The sequence below is a fragment of the Mauremys reevesii genome, unplaced genomic scaffold (assembly GCF_016161935.1).
Source record: "Mauremys reevesii isolate NIE-2019 unplaced genomic scaffold, ASM1616193v1 Contig73, whole genome shotgun sequence".
NCBI lineage: Eukaryota > Metazoa > Chordata > Testudines > Geoemydidae > Mauremys > Mauremys reevesii.
Genome location: NW_024100888.1, coordinates 338093 through 359653, shown reverse-complemented (window position 1 = coordinate 359653; position 21561 = coordinate 338093). Strand labels below are relative to the sequence as shown.

The 21561-nt window shown below is 50.8% G+C and overlaps 5 non-coding genes across 5 annotated transcripts; all 5 read right to left on the bottom strand.

Annotated features, from left to right (window-relative positions):
- Nucleotides 1-1018: 1018 nt before the first annotated feature.
- Nucleotides 1019-1093, bottom strand: TRNAV-AAC. The gene has a single exon. It is a non-coding gene; the product is annotated as a tRNA-Val (tRNA).
- Nucleotides 1094-4979: 3886 nt separating this feature from the next.
- Nucleotides 4980-5052, bottom strand: TRNAK-UUU. The gene has a single exon. It is a non-coding gene; the product is annotated as a tRNA-Lys (tRNA).
- Nucleotides 5053-9042: 3990 nt separating this feature from the next.
- On the bottom strand, nt 9043-9114 carry TRNAA-UGC. Its single transcript has one exon. It is a non-coding gene; the product is annotated as a tRNA-Ala (tRNA).
- Nucleotides 9115-10808: 1694 nt separating this feature from the next.
- Nucleotides 10809-10880, bottom strand: TRNAE-UUC. The gene has a single exon. It is a non-coding gene; the product is annotated as a tRNA-Glu (tRNA).
- A 5643-nt stretch (nt 10881-16523) lies between these two features.
- On the bottom strand, nt 16524-16597 carry TRNAT-UGU. The gene has a single exon. It is a non-coding gene; the product is annotated as a tRNA-Thr (tRNA).
- Between the last annotated feature and the right edge of the window lie 4964 nt (nt 16598-21561).

The following is a 21561-nucleotide window of genomic DNA, read 5'->3' as shown; positions in this document are numbered from 1 at the left end:
CTCCTGGGCTGCAAGTAGCCATCCCTGGGAAGCCAAGAGGCAGGCACAGGATTCTACCTCCCAGCAGCCAACCGCACCTCCCCAGGCTTTGCAGAACGACTGGTGGTGCTCTACTAACCCCACTTAGCCGCACTGAGGCACTTAGCTTCTGCCCTGCCTTCCTCAGCTCGACTTTCTTCTTTTGCCCCATTGCTGCCTCACTTCCTCCTTTGGCAAGTCACACAGAGGAGGCCAGCAGGAAGAGCCGGACGCCATATGCCAACCTCCCAGGGCAGAGGAGACCAAGCCACAAGGCTTCAAAAGGTGACTGGCCAAGGTCCTCTAGCTTTCCCCTGCTGATGCCAAGGCTTTTTCCCAGCTCATTTCACCACCCGCTATCTTGCAGGGGTTGAGTTTATCGCAGGTGTTACCCAAAATTGGGCCAGCTAGTAAGCTAATGACCCACCAGAGTTTGGCAGAAAGCAGCACGTTTATTATACTGACAGCTAAGCTCAAAAGAAGAAGCGGGGGGCAGCGGGGGTGTCACACTCACACTTGCATACTCACGCTCCCAGGACAGGCACAGCACTGGAGATGTCAGGATTCTGCAAGGTAAGGCAGTCCGGGCAAAGGGCATTCACTGGAGGTACAAGCTTGTGAGTGCTCTCCTGAGCACAGGGCTCCTTCCCCTTTTAAGGACCTGCTCCTCATGGCCTGTGATTAGAGATGACTTGGCTGCATCTGGTTGGTCACACTCCACCTTGGGCAGTGTCCATGCTCTGGGTGTGTGAGCGCTGCCTAATTAGCAGCCCAGACACCTTGTCTACCTGGGCGCTCTTCTGCTCTTCAACTAGCCCATTCATCCCACAAGCATTCCAGGAGGGAGCGGGAGGGGAAAAGCCACTTCACAGGCATTCAGAGAGGGAGAGGAGACAAAAGTGGGAGCAGGGGAAGTATAACAGACCTTCTGAGCATAGAAATCACTGCTGCTCCTACAACAGCAGGGACACGCCAGTAGGAGCTCGGAAAATTAAGCCATTGTTTTTCTGCCTGGTTTTGAACCAGGGACCTTTTGCGTGTTAGGCAAACGTGATAACCACTACACTACAGAAACTCTGGCAGAATCCTTTGCCCCTCCCTTCATAAGTACATAAGAATGGCCATACTGGGTCAGACCAAAGGTCCATCCAGCCCCGCATCCTATCTGCCAACAGTGGCCAATACCAGGTGCCCCAGAGGGACTGAACAGGTAATGATCAAGTGATTTCTCTCCTACCATCCATCTCCACCCTCTAACAAACAGAGGCTAGGGACATCATTCCTTACCCATCCTGGCTAATAGCCATTCATGGACTTAACCTCCATTCATTTATCTGCAAAAAGAAAGAGGAGTACTTGTGACACCTTAGAGACTAACAAATTTATTTGAGCATAAGCTTTGCTGGGCTAAAACCCACTTCATCGGATGCATGCAGTGGAAATACAGCAGGAAGATATATATATATATACAGAGAACATGAAAAAAAATGGGTGTTGCCATACACACTATAACGAGAGTGAGCAGTTAAGGTCAGCTATTATCAGCAGGAGAAAAAAACCTTTTGTAGTGATAATCAGGACGGCACATTTCCAACAGTTGACAAGAAGGTGTGAGTAACAGTAGGGGGACAAATAAACATGAGGAAATAGTTTGACTTTGTGTAATGACCCATCCACTCCCAGTCTTTATTCAAGCCTAATTTAATGGTGTCCACTTTGCAAATTAATTCCACTTCAGCAGTCTCTTGTTGGAGTCTGTTGTTGAAGGTTATTTGTTGTAATATTGCGACTTTTAGGTCTGTAAATGCGTGACAAGGAGATTGAAGTGTTCTCCGACTGGTTTTTGAATGTTATAATTCTTGACATGTGATTTGTGTCCATTTATTGTTTTACGTAGAGACTGTCTGGTTTGGCCGATATTCATGGTGGAGGGGCATTGCTGGCACATAATAACATATATCACATTGGTAGATGTGCAGGTGAATGAGCCTCCGATAGTGTGGCTGATGTGATTAGGTCCTATGATGGTGTCCCCTGAATAGATATGTGGACAGAGTTGGCAATGGGCTTTGTTGCAAGGATAGGTTCCTGGGTTAGTGCTTCTGTTGTTTGGTTGCTGGTAAGTATTTGCTTCAGGTTGGGGGGGCTGTCTGTAAGCAAGGACAGGCCTGTGTCCCAAGAGCTGTGAGAGTGAGGCATTGTCCTTCAGGATAAGTTGTAGATCGTTGTTGATGCGCTGGAGAGGTTTTTGTTGGGGGGCTGAAGGTGACGGCTAGTGGGGTTCTGTTACTTTCTTTGTTGGGCCTGTCCTGTAGTAGGTGACTTCTGGGTACTCTTCTGGCTCTGTCAATCTGTTTCTTCACTTCAGCAGGTGGGTAGTGTACTTGTAAGAATGCTCGATAGAGATCTTGTAGGTGTTTGTCTCTGTCTGAGGGGTTGGAGCATATGTAGTTGTATTTTAGAGCTTGGCTGTAGACAATGGATTGTATGATGTGGTCTGGATGAAAGCTGGAGGCATGTAGGTAAGCATAGCAGTCAATATGTTTCTGGTATAGGGTGGTGTTTATGTGACCATTGCTTATTAGCACAGTAGTGTCCAGGAAGTGGATCTCTTGTGTGGAGTGGTCCAGGTTTATGTTGATGGTGGGATGGAAATTGTTGAAATCATGGTGGAATTCCTCAAGGGTTTTCTTTTCCATGGGTCCAGATGATGAAGATGTCATCAGTGTAGCGCAAGTAGAGTAGGGGCATTAGAGGATGAAAGCTGAGGAAGCGTTGTTCTAAGTCAGCCATAAAAATGTGGGCATACTGTGGGGCCATGCGGGTACCCATAGCAGTGCCGCTGACTTGAAGGTATACATTGTCCCCAAATCTGGAATAGTTATGGGTGAGGACAAAGTCACAAAGTTCAGCCACCAGGTTTGCCCTGACATTATCAGGGATACTGTTCCTGACGGCTTGTAGTCCATCTTTGTGTGGAACGTTGGTGTAGAGGCCTTCCACATCCATAGTGGCCAGGATGGTGTTTTCTGGAAGATCACCAATGGATTGTAGTTTCCTCAGGAAGTCAGTGGTGTCTCGAAGATAGCTGGGAGTGCTGGTAGTGTAGGGCCTGAGGAGGGAGTCTACACAGCCAGACAATCCTGCTGTCAGGGTGCCATTGCCTGAAATGATGGGGCATCCAGGATTTCTACGTTTATGGATCTTGGATAGCAGATAGAATACCACTGCTGCTTTTTTGGCCTGCTGCTTCTCTGTCTGGGAGGTTTTTGTCAGCCCTGGCACACAAAAAGGGTATCATTGCGAGCGCCCATGAAGGCGAGATGAATTTTTGCCTGCCTTGCTCAGCTTGACTTGCTTCCTCACCCCATTCCTGCCTTAGATCCTGGGTCGCCTGGTGGCTGAAGATGGTCCATTGTCTCGAGCGGTGCCAGAGCCTGACACAGTGCCCCGGGCCGCCTTTGCCGGCCGTGCACATGCCGGCCGTGCACATTTGCAAATACTTTAAAGCTCCTGTCAGTAAGTTCTGGGGACAGTTGCTCACCTTCGGAGGAAGCTCCCTAAAATTGGCCTGTCTCACCCTGTGGTACATTGACCTCTGTTCAGACTGAGCCGAAATGGGGGGTGGGCTTGCTGCTGTGGCTGCCACTGCTGTGAGGGTGTCCACTGTTGCGGATGAAGCCATCCTGGAAGCACCTTCCACCTAGCCACCCACTGAAAATCCTGTAGGATGTAAGGTGGGAATAGACAACACAGGGGGGGGGGCCTTCCTAATCTCCTCCCCCTTCCGCCACTATCGGCCATCCCATACCCGGTGCTGCACCCAGTGGGGTAAAAAAAATACGGCCATATCGGAAGAGTTAGTTGGGTTCTTTATGGTTGTCCCTTCAGTCTCCTCGGGCCTGACCTGCCCTCCAGCTCAGCCACCCACTGAAAATTGAAACACAAAACAGTAGAGCCGTACAAGGCTTCAAAGCCCACCAGGCCCAACCACCATTTCTAATACAGCAGAAAAGCCGCACTTCTCCTGACTAGGTAGGGACGTCCTATGGCCCCACAAGAAGTGGAAGGCCATCGTGTTCGGTCTCAGCAGCATTCGTGGAGCAGGGGGAAACACATGGCTGAGGTTAATGACAAGGTCCCCTTACGCCACCGGCTGAGCCACTCCTCACAGGCCAGCAACCATTTCTCCCAGTTCGCGTTCCCACCTCAACCCCAACCGAACGCTAGAAGGCACAGCCATCAACCTGCAAACTCTTGTAGCCCTCCTCTTCCGCCCTGACTGATAGGGGGGAGTATTGAGCCTCCCTCCCTTAGGCCCTTCAGCATCCCTGGGGAACACCAACGCCACCCAAGTGACTTTGGGCCAGTAGGTCAACCAATAGGGCTGCCTCCTAGGCCAGGCTGCAGCCCAGCTTCAGGACTCAGAGGAAATGGAGCTCGCATCCCTCCCTACAGGACTCCAGGCACGGCCAGGCTTCTGGATCAAACGTCCCCTCTTGTGCTCAAGTCACAACAGCTAGTAGGTAAAAGACAGGCTTTCGTGGCCTTTGAGAAAGCAAGACAGAGCCTTGGAAGACCCAGCAGGGTTTGTGGCACAGGAATTGTCCTCAGATCCCACCGAGACTTCAGCTCAGATTGCAGGATTCAAAGTCCCGAGTGCTGCCCTTACACCATGGGACCAATAGGGAACCCCCAGACCTCTGCTGAGCTCTGGTGTGTATGACCCTGTGGGGGCAGCCCTGCCTTTGCTCACCAAGTTGTCATGCAGCAGTTTGCTGCAGCTCCCAGAGGCCTTTCTTAAACCAGACTGAGAGGCCTGTGGGCATGTGGGGAAGTTGCCCTTCAGTCCCAGGCAGTACATGGCCCTTCCTAGGAAAGAACAAGTCCTGGGGAAAAGGTGATGTCAAATAACATCTTGGAGAGATGCCTTCTTTACTTTTGTGGGGAACTGTTCTCTTTACCTGACCAGGGAGTTGAACCCTGGACCCTCAGATTAAAAGTCTGATGCTTTACCAACTGAACTAGCCAGGCTTACACATAAAGGAAGCAAATTTCATGCAGAAGAGAAACTACTCATGAAAATGAGGGCAGGAAACAATACAGAAAACCTGCTACTCTCGCCTCTTAGCAGTCATCGCCCCAGCCTGCTCCTCCATCCGGCGCCCTGAGGCCTTATTCTTTTTTCAATTAAATATCAAATCCAGGAGAAAACACAGTTATACAAAGCAAAACGAAATCACAAGCAGAAATGTCATTGGAAATACAGAAATAAAAAAGGAAAATGCAATTCCCATCACTTTATCGTGTCGGGCCATTCCTGTATCGAGAGCACCCGAAGGTCCCTGTGTGCTTACAAGAAACCTGGAGGAACTCATACCACAGCCTGAACATGAAACTCAACTGCTGCCAGGTGCTGCAGTAAAACCCTTTCCCAGCTGTGACGTTGCACTCCATAGGATTTTATGAAAATATGCTAATGAGTGTGAATATAAAGTGACTGGACTATGCTTCATGCAAAAGGTCTCTTGTAAGGTATCATTACAAAGCTTATAATCTACTGTGTGTGTTCATCCTATTTGTATGAACCGATCATTCTTGGATCTGAAACTAGAAATATGAACTATAACTCTGAGGTCCTGTTGTAATGATGCAAAGTGTGGACCATTAATAGTGGTTTGGACTCTTGATGACTCCTATTAACCAGGACAATTGACTGGAGATGGCTCTGTCCTGCACCATCTGTGAGTCAGGCCAGGAAGAATGAAGGCTTGGGGTCTCACAGGACATGTGACCATGTCACCTGGTACAGGAATCCATATTAAACCTGGGGTTCTTCCCCAAGACAGAGACAAAGAATTCCTGCCTTGTACCAAAGCTGTATAAGGGGGTGGAACTGAACAAACATGGCTGCAGTCATGAGACATCCTCAGCTACCACCTGAGCTGGAACACAGACTATACAAGGTGAAAAGATTGGGCCCAGACATAAAATAAGTATAGTCTGCAAAAGAAGCTTATTGAAAGATTTCTGAGGGTGAGATTTGATCTGTATTGAGTTTCATACTGTATTAGGCTTGGACTTGCATGTTTTTGTTTTATTTTGCTCTGTGAAAAATACAAGGTCCATAGAGAAGGAAAAGAAAATGCCCTAGAAAGTGAGAGATGGGTGGGAGGGTGTCTAGAAACCACTCTCCTCTAGTTACTTTTCTCTGATTTCCTGTAGAAAATCTGAAGCAGGGAGCAAAAGCCATTGCTTCTCTGACGCTTGAACTCAGGACCTTCAGATTATGAGACTGACACGCTGCCAACTGCACTAAGAAGGCTTGGAAAAGTTTTAGGCTCAGTGTATATAGGACCCTCCTACAGCAGTGACTGGGGCAGGGAAGGAGCCAGAGATCTGCAGGAAGAAGCAGGGAGCTCTGGTGACCAGAGACTTTTCGTGGCAGCTTTCACAGCAGCAAAGAAATCAATTCATGCTGCCAGTGAACAATCTACTGGAACTAATGGCAGCACAGGGGGGATGTTTCCAAGCTATGCACCTACTTCCACATTTTAGAACTTACTCTCCTTTTCCTAGTAGGGCACTTTCCATGCAAATTAAGCAAAGCAAGTTGGGGAAACTACACAGGTAATAAAAACCAGTGCTCCAAATAAGGCTTGAATTCATAATCCCAGCAGTAGCCCCCTCTGCGCTAACCAGTTGCACCAGTGCAGGTGCTTCTCAGGCCTTGGCTACACTTGCAAATTTGCAGTGCTGCAGCAGAGTGTGAAAACACACCCTCTCCAGTGCTGCAAATTGCGGCACTGCAAAGCGCCAGTGTGGTCAAAGCCCCAGCGCTGGGAGCGCGGCTCCCAGTGCGGTATGTTATTCCCCACAGGGAGATGGAGTATGGACAGCGCTGGGAGAGCTCTCTCCCAGCGCTGGCGCTTTGACTACACTTAGCGCTTCAAAGCGCTGCCGCGGCAGTGCTTTGAAGTGCAAGTGTAGCCAAAGCCTTAGGCAAAGCTGGGAAGCAGGCAGTTATCAGTCTCTGTGATTCACACCTTTGCCTGGTAATTGAAAGGCTGATGCATCAAACCTAACTCAAGATGCGGCTTTTCAGCCATGAGACTCCAGGACATTTTGACAGAAAGAAAATCTCTGTTTTGGTTTAGCCCCATTTGACTCCTTCTGCTCGTCTTCTCCCCCTCCCTCCAGTCTCTTTCCTTCCCCACTGGGGCCGTGCAGAGAGGAGCCCCAGTCAGTCTCTGTCACAGAGTCGGTATCCCATAAAGGGAGGGAGGGGTTGCTCCAAAACATTGATAATGGGGGGGAGGGGTGGGCATGGTTAGGGGGAGAAAGGATGGAGAACTAACAGTGGGGCCCAGAGAGATTCCCCCAGATTGGGGAGATCCCCTGCTGCCCCCCATCAGCCAGCTATGGGAAGAACAACTTGGGATTGCTTGGGGAAGCCACCTTTAAAAACACAAGTGTAACATGCTAGTTACATTTTAATAACACCAAAGCCTCCTCAATCCCAAGGTCACAATCACTGGAATGATTTTGCCTTGATATTTTACCAGCCGCAGACACAAAGCGAGTCAAATTACAGTTTCCGTTCGGAGTCAGTGCACACACAAGAATCCGGAGGCTTTTAATTCCTTAGGTTCTGCTGCCATTTCATTTCTGTCCTGTTCCAAGATTTATCATTGTGCAAAGCAACGTTAGGCCCTTGGGAGTGTCCCCCTCAGTGCTGCCTGCCACCCTTGGGCAATTTAAAAGGGCCCGGGGACCCCCGCCACCACCGCCAGCAGCACAAGGGGACTAAGGCAGTTTCCTGCCCGCCCTCACTCCATGTGGCACACCACTCCCGGAAACGGCTGGCACGTCCCTGGTGTGGGGGAGGTCTCCGTGCGCTGCCCCGCCCTGAGTGCCAACTCTGCCAACTGTGGCAATGGGAGCTGCGGGGGTGAAGTCTGCGGGCAGCCATGCACAGAGACACCCCTGGCCCTCCCGCTTAGGGGCTGCTGCCAGAGGAGGGTGCAGGTTGCTTTTGGGAGATGCCCGAGGTAAATGCTGCACCCCTCACCCTCTCCTGCACCCCCAACCCCAACCCAGACCCCACACCTGCACCCAAACTCCCTCCAAGAGCTTGCCCCCTGCACACCCTCCTGCAGCACAACCCCCTGACTGAGTCCAGACCCTGCACCCAAACTCTCCCAGAGCCCAGCCCCTCTCCCTCCCACATCCAAACTCCCTCCCAGAGCCTTAGGCAGGTGTGTGTGTGTGTGGGGGGGGGCAGGACTTGGTCCCATTCTGGGCACCACCAAAAATTGTACAAACCTGCCGCCCCTGTCCAGCCCAACCTTCTGCTGATGCACCTCAGCCCCCACCCATGCAGGGTTTGAAGCTTCCATTGCTTAAATTCCAGGACACTGAGGGATTTCAGCTCCCCTTTGCCCAGAGGGAACTTTCACCCCACTCCCAGCCAGGTTCTTGTACATGGGATCACTGTAGGGGGGCTGGGTCCCTCGGTGTCTTTTCTCTCTCTGTGACAGGCCAGGGTGCAATAACTGGGGCATCTGAGCACCCAGGACCTTCTGTGGGGCTGCCATTCCCCTTCCCCTTCTGTGGTCTCGTCTGTCATTGACTCCAGCCTTTTTTCTATCCATCATCAGCATCATCCCAAGCAAACTGCACTCGCCTCAAAAAGACAGTGTCCCCTGGTGGGTGTAAATCACTGACCTCTCTCCTCTCTGAGCACTGACTGCCCCTGTGTTTCCTTGCCTCTCAGTCTGTGCAGATGGGACCTTTCCCTCCAGCGCTGGAGGATTCACCCTTCTCATCTACCCTTGTCCCAAGCAGCACAGCGGGTGGGAGTCTTACATGTACCAAGGTGACTTAGGAGCAGAAACCACCCCCCAGACCTTCCATGCAATTGGCACTTGCCCCTTAGTGAGCAGGATTGAAACTGGTGCAGGGAGACTGCTGGGCCACATCTCCTCTGGGCATGAGCAAAACACCAGGGTGAAAAAATGAACTTGGAGATGCTGGGGATTGAACCCAGGGCCTCATACATGCAAAGCATGTGCTCTACCACTGAGCTACATCCCCAAATGGTTCAGGTGGGCTATGGGTTACACTCAGAGCCCTCCTGTTTCCACTGCATCCAGTGACCTATAAGCCTCACGAGAAGCCCATTCCCCTCTCTGAGGGCCAATCCTGCTCTCCTGGAGGTTAATTGTTCATAGGGGTCACTTTGCAGCAGGGCCAGATTCTATGTGTGGGGCAGAGAGAGTTTGTGCCCTGGACTCAGGGTGCAGAGATACGCTCAGCCCTCTCCCCTGCATTGGGTGGGGGGGTGCTGCCACCCCCTGCTGCAAGCAGGGGCGGCTCTAGGCACCAGCAAAGCAAGCTGTTGCCTAGGGCGGCCAAATCTAGGGGGCGGTAGGCTGGGCCGGTGGACCTGCCGCAGTCATGCCTGCGGGAGGTCCACCGGAGCCGCGGACGACCGGACCTGCCGCAGGCATGACTGCGGAGGGGGCGCTCGGTCCGCGGCTCGGCTGGACCTCCCGCAGGCATGACCGCGGCAGCCTGCGGAGCCGCCGACCCGCGAACCGCCCGCAGCCGCGCCCGCGGGAGGTCCGCTGTTCCCGCTGCCCGTGGAGCTCCCGCAGTCATGCCTGCGGCAGGTCCGCTGTCCCCGGGCCCGTGGACCTGCCGCGGGAGCTCAACCGGAGCCGTGGGAAGAGGGGACCCGCCGCGGGACCGAGGAAGGGCGGCGCAGCGCACCGCGCTGCCTGGGGCAGCCTATTTTCTAGAGCCGCCCCTGGCTGCAAGGTCATGGTGGGGGACGCTGTGAGCAGCTCAACACCTCACCCTGGCGGCAGAAGTGGGGTGGGGAGCTCCAGGTGTTTCCACCTGCCTGTGAAGTCCAGCTTTCCCCAGCACATTCACTGCGGTGCAATTGGGTCACTGTTTCCATGGCTGAACAGCAAAGAATCACTCCCAGTTTCCCTTCTATCGACAGCAGGATTAGCCTGTGTCAGTGGTTAATGAGGTGGATCTTGTGGTAGATTGTTATTCATTCCCCACATTGACAATTCACACAGTCCCTTTCCTACTCAAATCCCCAGCACCTCGGTGATCCTGGTAGCAGGGGTTGGGTCCTGAGATTTTCAGGGTCCTTTTTCCCCTCCACCTGGAGTGAACTCAGCTTTTCCCCCATCCCAGGCAATCCATGAAATAACAACAGGGGCATAAAGAAAGAGGGGAGGGAACATCTCACAGCCAGGGCTGGATGTGCCCAGGACCCCCTGCTTGTCCATTGTTTCCATGGAATTTGGCCCCCTGCTTTGCACAAGGGACAGAGAAAGATCTTGCTGTTCCTGTGTCTGTGCAAGGAAAATTGTGCTTCCCTAGGAAAGAGAGGCGGGAAATGGCCCCATGGTGGGACAATATCCTCAGGATTAAGACCTAATGACTCAGGCTGAGAACTGATAGAACTGCACTCATCTGGGATTTAACAAATTGTCTTCTATGGAGCAGGGCCAGCGTTTTTGCCGCCCCAAGCAGAGGGGGAAAAAAAAAGCTGCAATCAGCAGCAAGTCCTTCCCTCCAAGAGGGCCAAACTGCTGCTGAAGCCTCCCCTTTCCATTGGTCGCCCCAGGCACCTGCTTGCTGCTGTGGTGCCTGAAGTCAGCCCTGCCATGGAGACAGTGGGAAGATGGGGGAATCAGGAAAATACCATGGATTCGTTTACATTGCAAGTGAAGAATAACTGAAGCATTTCTGGTTTAAAGTCACTTTTCCCTGACTGGGAATTGAACCCAGGCCTTGGCAGTGAAAGTGCCAAATCCTAACCACTAGACCACCAGGGAGCTGATGTTATTTTTCTTCTCTCTTATGCTACACTTTCTTAGGCTACTTTCTATCCACTTTCTGAAACTGCTCCATTGTCCATTCCCTGAGGGGCTGGGAGCAGAAAGTGCAGGAATCCCTGTACTCAGGGTCACAACCTGAGCCCAACCCAAGCCACTGAAACAAACTCAAATCATGCTTCCTCCAGCAGGATCACAGAGACACACAAAAAACCCCATGAGGAACAATCTTCCTCTGCCTTCATTTAACCCATTGCAACCCTCTCAGCAGCCGACTCTTGCAGGAAGGACACTGATTTGATAGGAGCTCTGGCATAGAGACCAAGGGAGGGGTGTTGCTCCCCCTGAGTGTGAGCTGATCACATTCTGATTCCATGTAACGGGGCTCTGAGCTTTGCCATCTTGTGAGTTCTGAGTGCTGACCCCCCTGGACCCTTCTGCTAGGAGCATGGTGATTGCACAACAGCTGCAAGCCCTTTTCCCGTCTCCTTGTCCTCCTCGGCTTCCCCAGATCTTCCCCACAAATGGTTCTATCAGGCGCTGGAGGGATCTAAGGACCTGCAGGTTTCCCTCACCCACCTCTTAAGGCAAACAGTGATTCCCTTCTCTGACACTCCTGGGTCAGGCTTCTTTTGAGTTTTTCCTCAGGGGACCTGATTCCCTGTGAAAATGTGAGTGTGGGAACTGGCTTGTCTACCCTCTCTGGGAGCTGAGAAGCTTTTTCAGACTCTCCCCCACTAGATGAGTCCAACAGCACCTCCCACTGGTGGGAGAATCCTAAATGCCACCCTCCCCGCTGGTTACTCTGACCAGATGATGGCGACAGCATGTTAAATCAACCCCAGCTCTCTGGGCTAGAGAGCAGCATCTAACCAGCCTTGTGACAGCTCCGGTTTGCTCGCTGGAGACATAATGAACCAGGAAAGAAGGCAAATGTCAGACAGGGAACCTCAGCTCCGCAAATAAATGCCCTCAGGGCTCCTTCTACACTGCAACTGGGCACTTGACTGACTTCAAATCTGGCCAGCCCAGTTGGTAAAGCATGAGACTCTTAATCTTGCCATCATGAGTTTAAGCCCCATATTGGGCAGCAGCAACAGCTCTTAGGTGTCACTCTTATGCTTATAGTCACAGCCCAAAATGAAATAAATTCTCTGTCCGCTCTACAATCTAAGGCAGATCAGGTTCCTTCCTCTCTGAGCTTCAGTAAAACATGAAGTAAGAACAAATAGAATTTTCTCCTCTTCCATTCTACCCCAGGCAAGAAGAGGGGATAATAACCATTTAATGGATTACTGCAGAGAGAAAAGTTTGGTCTTTATAAATAGGACAATGATCAATTGTTCTCCATGTCCACTGACGGTAGGACAAGAAGTAATGGGCTTAATCTGCAGCCAGGGAGTTTCTCGTTAGATGTTGGGAACAGCTTTCTAACTCTGAGTGCAGTTAAGCTCTGGAATAGGCTCCCAAGGGAGTCTGAGGAGTCTCTGTCCTCGGAGGTTTTTAAGAACAGGTTGACCAAACCTCTGTCAAGGATACTCTCCATATACTTGGTCCCATAGACAACCTGCTCTGGCTCTGGTTCCCTCCTTCTGCTCCCTGCCTGGGCCGGCTGCTGTGGGCACTTGATCCCACATGGCCCTGACGTATCGTCTCTGCTTGGCCCTGCCTCAGCAGACAGGGCTGGATTTCATGACCTCTCCTGGGCCCTTGCAGCCGTACAGCTCTGTAATTCGATGCCATCGCAATATAATATAAACAACAACAAAAGTGGAAACACCCCAATCTAACATCTAACAATTCAGCATGAACTGACATTTCACAGCACAAAGTGACAATACGTAGGAGTGCAAAGCCCGACAATTCAGCACCACCCAAATGAACGCCCCATGGGGCAAAATGACACACTGCAAAAGAGCTCAGCTCAAACCAATGCAACACAAGCCAGTGCAAAAGGGCACCAAGAACTTATGTTTTTTGGATGAGTCAAGAAAAGGGAGTAGCATTGTCCCCCTCGGGCAGCCCCTGTTCAATTCCAGGTCAGAAAGTAAAACTCTTCTGCAAGAATATCCAAAAAATGTTGTGTTTCACTTCACTTCATAAGTACAGTTATGTGGCAATTAAATGATGACTCTAAAGTTTCATAAAAGTGTGGGAAATACGGACGTATCTGAGAAAATGGCTTGGAATAAAGGAATTAAAAAAGTGATCAGTCGAGAGAACAGGCCCTGTTTCCCCCTGGTTTGGAGCTTCTCTCACAACTACTGGAATAGCAAAGCCAAGCAAATGGGGTTCTATTGTTGCAAAGGAGATTGAAGTGAGGCCATTTTCTCCAGATAGAATTAAATGGTAAAATGTCAGGAGTGGGATTTGAAACCACATCTCTATGCAGAGACCAGAACACCCAAGGGACTGGAAAAAAATGAGCCTTATAACTAGCACTTTAGATCAGTCCACCATCCTGATACTACAAATAATATGATTTATGAACCCTAGTTTTCATTAATAGTTGATGAACTCTTTAGGGAGGTCGAGACGGCACATCTCTTTCAACTCCTAGAGACCTTCTACAGCACAGCTGATTTTTAGACACACTCACCCGGACCTAAAGTTACATGTTTCCTGCTCCATGAGTTCTGCGGTGTTGTAATCTCCCTGCTCATGTTTTAAGTGAACAAAAGGTGGGTGCTGGCATTCTGAGACAGTAATGGTGAACCTCAAAATCCTGCCCTGGGGGCCAGACAGTTAAGCAACCAGCACCCACAACCTCTACCATGACAGCATCCTGTCTGGGAACAACTCACAGGTCAATAGCTGGGGTGTGAAATCCCCATTTCTGTGTTGTTCTATCACTGTAGTCCCCACTTTCCTATTGCTTGTCTGTATAATCTCTGTCCGGTTCTGTGATTGTTTCTGTCTGCTGTATAATTAAATTGTTGGGTGTAAACCAATTAAGGTGGTGGGGTATAATTGGTTAGATAATCATCTTATAATATGTTAGGATTGGTTAGTTACATTTCAGTAAAATGCTTGGTTAAGGTCTAGCTAAGCCGAACTCCAGTTTTACTATATAGTCTGCAGTCAATCAGGAAGTAAGGGGGGGAATGGGAATGGAGGTAGGGGAATTGGAATTATGTTTTGCTAAGGGGGGGGGAATAGAAACAGCGAAGGGGAACAGGGACACAGGCAAGGCTCTGTGGTGTCAGAGCTGGGAAGGGGGACACTGAGGAAGGAAATTGGAATCATTGCTTCCTGGAAGTTTACCCCAATAAACAGTGAATTGTTTGCACCTTTGAGCTTCGTGCATTTCTGCTCTCTGGTCACGCGAGAAGGACCAGGGAATGGGAGGGTGATGGGATAAACCTTCTAACAAGTATGTCTTTCAGGGTGTGAAAAACCCCAGAACCAGTATAATTAAGCTGACCTAAGCCATGGTTAGATAGTGCTAAATGAAAGGAAAGATTGTTCTGTCAATTTAGCTATTACAGGGATGGAAAACCCTCCTCTCTGTAGCAACTGTCTACTCCACAGTGCTACAGGAGTATTTTAAGTGTGGACAGCCTCAGAGTGAGACCAGATCTTGCTCCATGCATGCTCAGGCACTAAGACAACAGCAATGAAAACACACTAATGCATCCGTAGTTGGCAGGATTAAAACCTGCGTGGGGAGACCCCAACAGTAGCATAAACAAAGAGCCGAGCCAATATCTCCCTGGCAGAGATGCAGGTGGCCATTTCTCTGTCTGACCATCGCCATTGCAAGAGAGAAGGGTTCACTGGAATCGAATGCCCTGGCTCAGACAAGAGACACAGGGAGGTTTTGCTGTTCATGGATCTGTGCAAATGAAATTGTGTCTCTGTGTGAAATTGAGGCGGGAAATGAAACGTCCACATGGTCGCCTAATGCCCTAAGGAATGTGGGTGAGGGACTCTGGCTGAGAAATTATTTAACAGGAATTTGTGTCAATGTATTGCCCTGATTAAAAGCTATGGCTAAAAGGCAGTCACATCTGTTAGTCTATAAGGTGCCACAGGATTCTTTGCTGCTTCTACTGTTGTTAATAGTTGAACCTGCGTGGAGACACCTGAGTGGGTATCAAGTCCATTGCCTTAACTAGGGATAGTCGATTATTTTATCAAGATCCAAATTTCTTGGTCAAGGTCCAGTCAATGTCTAGACACCAGAGAAAATAATACACTGATGATAATAAGAAGTATATAGAAACATTTTGCAGTCACTACGGGCATAACTATGATGATTGTTTCGTGTTTCACTCTTAATATCTGGCACCACCACTGCCTTTCCCTTTAGTCTTGTAGTTAACAAAGGGTAAAACTAAACATCACTTCAGATACAAGGGAGTGTTTGTGTTCATTCCTGCGAGCTACACAGGGGTTTGATGTAGCTGCTTTCAGTCCTCTGGCTCTGCTGGAATAAGTAACATTTCAGGGTGTTACTGAACTGAAGGAGGGAGATCACTTTTTGACAGGTTACGCCTCCTCTTAAGGGTGTTTGTCTGGCTGGCAGCCCTGGTTCCCAGGTCTCTCCTGAGGGAAGAAAGTTTCTGTGCAAAATACCAAAACTTTTAACAGAGAGGAGGGAAAGGCCATGGCCACATGATGGGGCCAGTATGTACCACAACATGGTTCTTCTATGTGGGATGACTCTGAACACTGACTGATCTCCACTCCCTTGTGTTTGAAGAGATGTTTAGTTGTGCACTTGGGAACCTATAAGGCTGAAGCAATTTTATGGATGGTGACACTACGATTGAAGGGTTATTTAATTTTGTAAAAATTGTTAAAAACACTTAGCTTAAACTGGAATTGCCTGTCATTAAAGGCTGGTTTCCCCACGTCAGTTCCATAAGCTCTGCTAAAAACACCCTGGCTTCTCTCCTGCCTCGGTGGGAACTGGAGGGAATTGTCCCCTGCTGCCCTTGGCTCCAGGCTGGTTTTTCTGGGGAGGGGACGTGGAATTGATTTGTTTGCTGTTGAGAAGGGAGCCAGGCCAGTTCTCAGGGAACGAGAACTCCCAGCATCTTCCCAGCCCAGCCCAGGCTGCTGCCCTGTCCCAGCCTCTGTTCCCCTGGGGGCCCTGCGTGTTTGACTCTAGAGCAGGCCGGGAGCAGCAGCTGAGGCAGAGGACAGCCTGGGCCGGGGAGATAAGAAGGAGTTTAGCAAGCAAAAAAGGTAAAATGGCAGGGGAGTATCACCTTGGACTCGACGGCATTTCTCCACTGGTCTGTCTGCTTGGGGGCAGGGACAGTAACACGTCCTGCTGCATTCGTTATTTCAAAGGGCGGTTTAGGATTTTCATTCTCACACACGGTGCACAAAGCAGGACTCATCCTTTGGCGTAAACTAAACAAGCTGCTCACAGATTCTGGCAGCCACAATGAGCATTTGGGTGAGAGCTCAGACCTGCCCCTGTCCCAGAGGGAGGGGGTCATCTGTGTGGGGACTGGACCACTGACCTATCTGCTCTTAACTCCCAAACTTTCAGTAACTCTATTATCAGTGCCTGTGAGTGTAATTTAAACTATAAGAAAAACCACACTGGGCCAGACCAAAGGCCTCTCTAGCTCTGAATCTTGTCTTCTGACAGTAGCCAATAGCAGGTGCCTCAACAACCGGTCAACAAGGCACCACTGGGAGTTGAACCCAGCATCTCCTGTTTACAAAACAGATGCTTTAGCCAGCTAAGCCATGGTGCCTGTGGGTAGCTATAACATATTCTCTACCCACACCTGACTCCCTACCATCGCCACCAGGGCCTGACAAGCTTTGCTTGTGTTTGGATTCTTCAAAGCAGAGGAGCAGGTGACATTTCTCTTACAAGTTGTGTGTGAGTGAATCTTTAGCCAGGTTTGCACTACAAAGTTGTTTCAGCAGAATTATATTGCTCTGGTGTGTGAAAAACACACAACGCTACCTCGGTCGGCAGCTTGTGGCTGGTGCACACACTGCAATGCCACATCTGGCGACAAAACTGCCCTGTTTTGCTGACAAAATAAAACGACTTCGATGAGAGGTCTAGAGCTTTTTGCAGCAAACTTAAAGTGACAGAGTAAACGCTGCTGTTCATTATATCACCATAACTGGCCTCCTCCAGTATCCCACAATGCCCACCGTGAACTCGCCTGCCCTGCATTCCTGCTACAAAGCCATGGGCCCCTCCCCTTTCATCGCTCTGGGAAGTTCTGACAGCTGAACCTGCTGCTCTGCTCCGGCAGCCAGGAGCAAATCACTGCCATGGATGCTGCTCTCTCCCGCCCTGCGAACACAGAGCAGGCGGCGGGAGCTTCCTTACAGTGTAGGGGGGCCACTGGCATCCAAACTGTGACACGCCCAGGACACCTCTTCCCTCCAGGAGGCTCTTACCTTCTAAACAGGGACGGCTGTTTTCTAGTAAAATCAGGAAAAGGGAAGGAGAAAACTCGAAAGAGGTTCCTCCTGGCACTCACGTACGTGAACCCGAATACTCTCTCAGTCCTCAAAGAGAGACCTGGAGAAGGAGACTTGCTGAAGCAAAGCCACAGGGTCTCTGAGGTTTCCCTGGCCCCTCGCCCCTGTCCTGCCTGGCTGATGTCAGCATCTCTCTGTGAGGTCACCACCTCCCCACCACCTTTGGCCAATAGTCTGAGGTCCTGCAAAAGGCCTTTGTGATGTCACTGCCACACCCCTCCCTTGCTGTGCTAATGTCCTGCCCCTGCCCAGGCACTTTGGAGGTTTGAGCTACTCCCTGTGGATCACCCCACTCAAGGAGCGTTCGTTCTAGGAAGCAAGCCGGCTAGACAGGAAAACATCAGATGCTGCTCCCAGTGCTACACACAGTTTTTCAGAAATTAGTCGACCTTATGGCCAGAAGAGACCATTAGAGCATCTAATCTGACCCCCTGCACATCACAGGCCTCCTGTATGACACAATAGCTACTTTTGGGGCAAACACATTCCAGAAAGGCATCTAGTTTTCATTTAATGACATCAGGAGATGGAGAATCCACCATTTTCCTTGGTAGCTTGTTCCTGTGGTGAATCATCCTCGCTCTTGAATTTTTTTTGCCTTTTTGTAATATGAATTTGTCTCTTTTCACATTCCAGCCATTGGGTCTTGTTATGCCTTTCTCTGCTAGATTCAAGAACCCTTTAATACCCAATATTTTCTCTCCATTAAGGCCCTTCAACACTTCAATTAAGTCACTTTTCAATCTTCTTTTGGTAAGCGAAACAGGCATTTTTCTCCAGCCCTCACAACATTTGGTGGCTCTTTGCTGCCCCAGCTCCAATTTCACAACGTCTTTTCTAAATGAGGACACCAGAACTGGAGGCAGTATTCTAGTATCAGTCTCACTGATGCCGTGTCACCTACTGTGACGTTATTGACATAATCTGTAACTGTATAGATCACCGTTGCGACCACTGTTCTATATTTGCAGCCAATATGGTAGAAAGGTTGTTGTGTAAGGGGTTTATGGAGAGGTTCTGATTGGCTGATTATAATTATGGAACAATGGGATAGAGAAACCTGCATCACTGAAAGTGCAGCCATGAAGAAACCGCACATCAGCCTTGCCTAGCCGGCAAGAATCAAACCTCCACAGAAAAAACCCTATCGTGTCATAGCCCAGCTCCCTAAGCCCTCAGCCACAACCACTTAATTCAGGGGCCTTTCTACACTATGGCTCTGTTCTCACTGAAGGGTCATTTCCAATTGCTCAGACCAGCTTCCCCAGCACACTCACTGCTGTGCAGCTCTGTACGTGTGGTCATGGCTGAACAGCAAGAATTCCTGCCCTTTTCCCTACTGGCTGGAGCATGGCTAGAGTGTGTTTGTGGTTAATGATGTTGTTGTAGATTGTTCATTCCCTGCCTTGGCAATTCAGACAGTCCCTTTTCCCATCATATCACCAGCACCTCTGTGAGTCCAATAGCAGGGCAGGTTTTCTCTGGGCACTGATTTTTTTCAGGGAGTTGGTGGCTCCTTTCTTTCCTCACCCTGGAGTAAACTCATCTTTTTATTCTATCCTTGACGACTCATGGAATAACAACAGCAGTATGAAGAGGAGAGAAAATATCTCACTGCCGGGGGGCGGGGGGTGAAGGTGGCCACGTCCCCTCTGTCTGACCATTGCCATTGCAGGAGAGAAGGTTTCAATGGAATAAAATGCCCTGGCTCAGACAAGAGACACAGGGAGGTTTTGCTGTTCGTGGATCCATGCAAAGGAAATTGTGTCTCTGTGTGAAAATGGGGAGGGAAATGAAACGCCCACATGGTGGTGTCTAAGGCAGAAGGGACCCCTATAGGATTAGAACAGGATACGTTCTCAAGCAGCATGTTTCTTACTTTGCCCATCTGTCAATTTTGATTATTATCGATGGAAATATTTTGCCATTGGGTCGTGTGTTTCCACAGAAATTGACATTTACCAACAAACACGTAATTCTTCCAGTCCTGCCGAGTCTGCCCTTGGTGAGTTTAGAGGGACACATTCCCCCTTCCCACTCCCCATGCCAGGCCTGGGCTCTCCATGCTGCCCACTTCCCACACTGCTGGGATCCTTCCCTGATCTCCCCTCAGAGCTCTGCCCCCCACTCCCACTTCTGGGATCCTCCCAACACTGTCTAATGCCCTGTTTCCAGGATCCCTCCTCATTCCCTTCCTCCCCTCTGAGCAAAAACTCTGCATTATTCCCACACTGGGAATTAAACCCAGGCTGTTTGGGTGAAAACCAGGAATCCTGACCACTAGACCCAGGGGCGGCTCTAGGCACCAGCGGGCCAAGCGCCCACTTGGGGCGGCATCCTGGGGAGGGCGGCATTTGGCTCCGGTGGAGCTCCCGCCGGCATGCCTGCGGCAGGTCCACCGGAGCCCGGGACGAGCGGACCTGCCGCAGGCATGACTGCGCGGGCCCGCCTTCCCGCTCGGTTGAGCTCCCGCAGGCATGACCGCGGCAGGTCCGCTCGTCCCAGGCTCCGTGGACCTGCCGCAGGCATGCCGCGGGAGCTCCACCGAGCCAAATGCCGCCTCCCAGGATGCCGGAGCCGCGGGAAGAGGGGACCCGCCGCGGGACTGGGGAAGGGCGGCGCAGCGCTCCGCGCTGCTTGGGGCAGCCTACTTTGTAGAGCCGCCCCTGACTAGACCCTATGGGACTGGGATTGCAATGTTGGTCTGTTAAAACCCTCAGAAGAGCAGCAGCGCCACCCAGTGGTGGTTGCACAAAGGGCTGCATTAACCCTTCAGGTGCTGAGGTTTCCCTCTCTCCATTTCCAGTGCCTGTGATCAGGAAACAGACATCAGGGCTCCCAGGTGCTGCATAGACCATGACTGAGATCGGGACCCCATATTGCGCTAGGTGCTGTACAAACCCTGGCCAACACTGGGACACCCAGGGGGTTCCCCTCAATTTCTCTGAGCCTCTGCTGCCCAACTTCTTCTGACTCCCTCCCCGGCTCCCAAAAACCCACCTTTCCAAACAGTCCTTTCCCTGCCCCCTAATTTTGCTTTCACACCCTGGGACCATCTCCTCTCTTTGTCTCTCCCCCGCCCCCCAGGTAAAGCAGAGAGGGAGGCAACTTCAGCCACTGGAGACAGCCCCAGCGAGGGCTGCAGCCCGCCCCGAGGGGGGGAGTGTTTGCAGACACAGGAAGGGAGCAGCTGGGAGCTGGGGGTGCTGGGAAGAAGGAGCCAGGAGAACAAAGCCCAGAGATGGGACATTGGGCAGCTCCTGGGGACGGGGCAGCTCCTGGGGGCGGGGCTCTGGCACAGCCCGAGGGCGGGGCAACTCCTGGGGGCGGGGCTCTGGCACAGCCCGGGGGCGGGGCAGCTCCTGGGGGCGGGGCTCTGGCACAGCCCGGGGGCGGGGCAGCTCCTGGGGGCGGGGCTCTGGCACAGCCCGGGGGCGGGGCAGCACCTGGGGGCGAGGCTCTGGCACAGCCCGGGGGCAGGACAGCTCCTGGGGGCGGGGCTCTGGCACAGCCCGGAGGTGGGGCAGCTCCTGGGGGCGGGGCTATGGCACAGAGCAGGGCGGGGCAGTTCCTGGTAAAAAGGAGACGTTCAGTGCAAAGCACTTCTAGGCAACACTTTCCCCTGGAACCATTTTACAAACGCTATTCGGTTGCATTGCTGGCCATAAGACTAATCTGTGTGTGTGAAAATTGATAAATATGAGAAATTTTTTCCAGTTCTTTGCTAGGCACAGTTTTCTCTGAGAATCGTCTTTCACAAGCCAATAGCATCCCCTGCTGGACAATTGGTAGAGATTCCTTTCGTGAACATTGCTAAACATGAGCCCGTCATTACAGGTCACTGATAGGTAGGAATTTCTCTTTGAAATAGGCACAAAATAGCATTCGGTTGCAATGTTAAGCCTTTTGTTAGAGCTCCTTCCGTGAAAATAGCAAGCCATGACCCTTTCGAGCCTTATCTCTGCGAGCGAGGAAAGTCTAATGGAATCATCCTCCTTCTGCAATTCTCATGGACTGCTGAGAATGTGGCAGTTATACGTTGTGAAAACAGCGATACATGAGAAATACACTGCGGATTATTGGGAAGCACGAATTCCTCCTGCTCCCATCCTAAAATTGATATTCGGATGCAAAGCTAGCAACTTGACAAAGATACGCTGTGAAAACAGCTATACCTGAGCAATTCATTCGAAGTCACTCGTAGGCACGAATT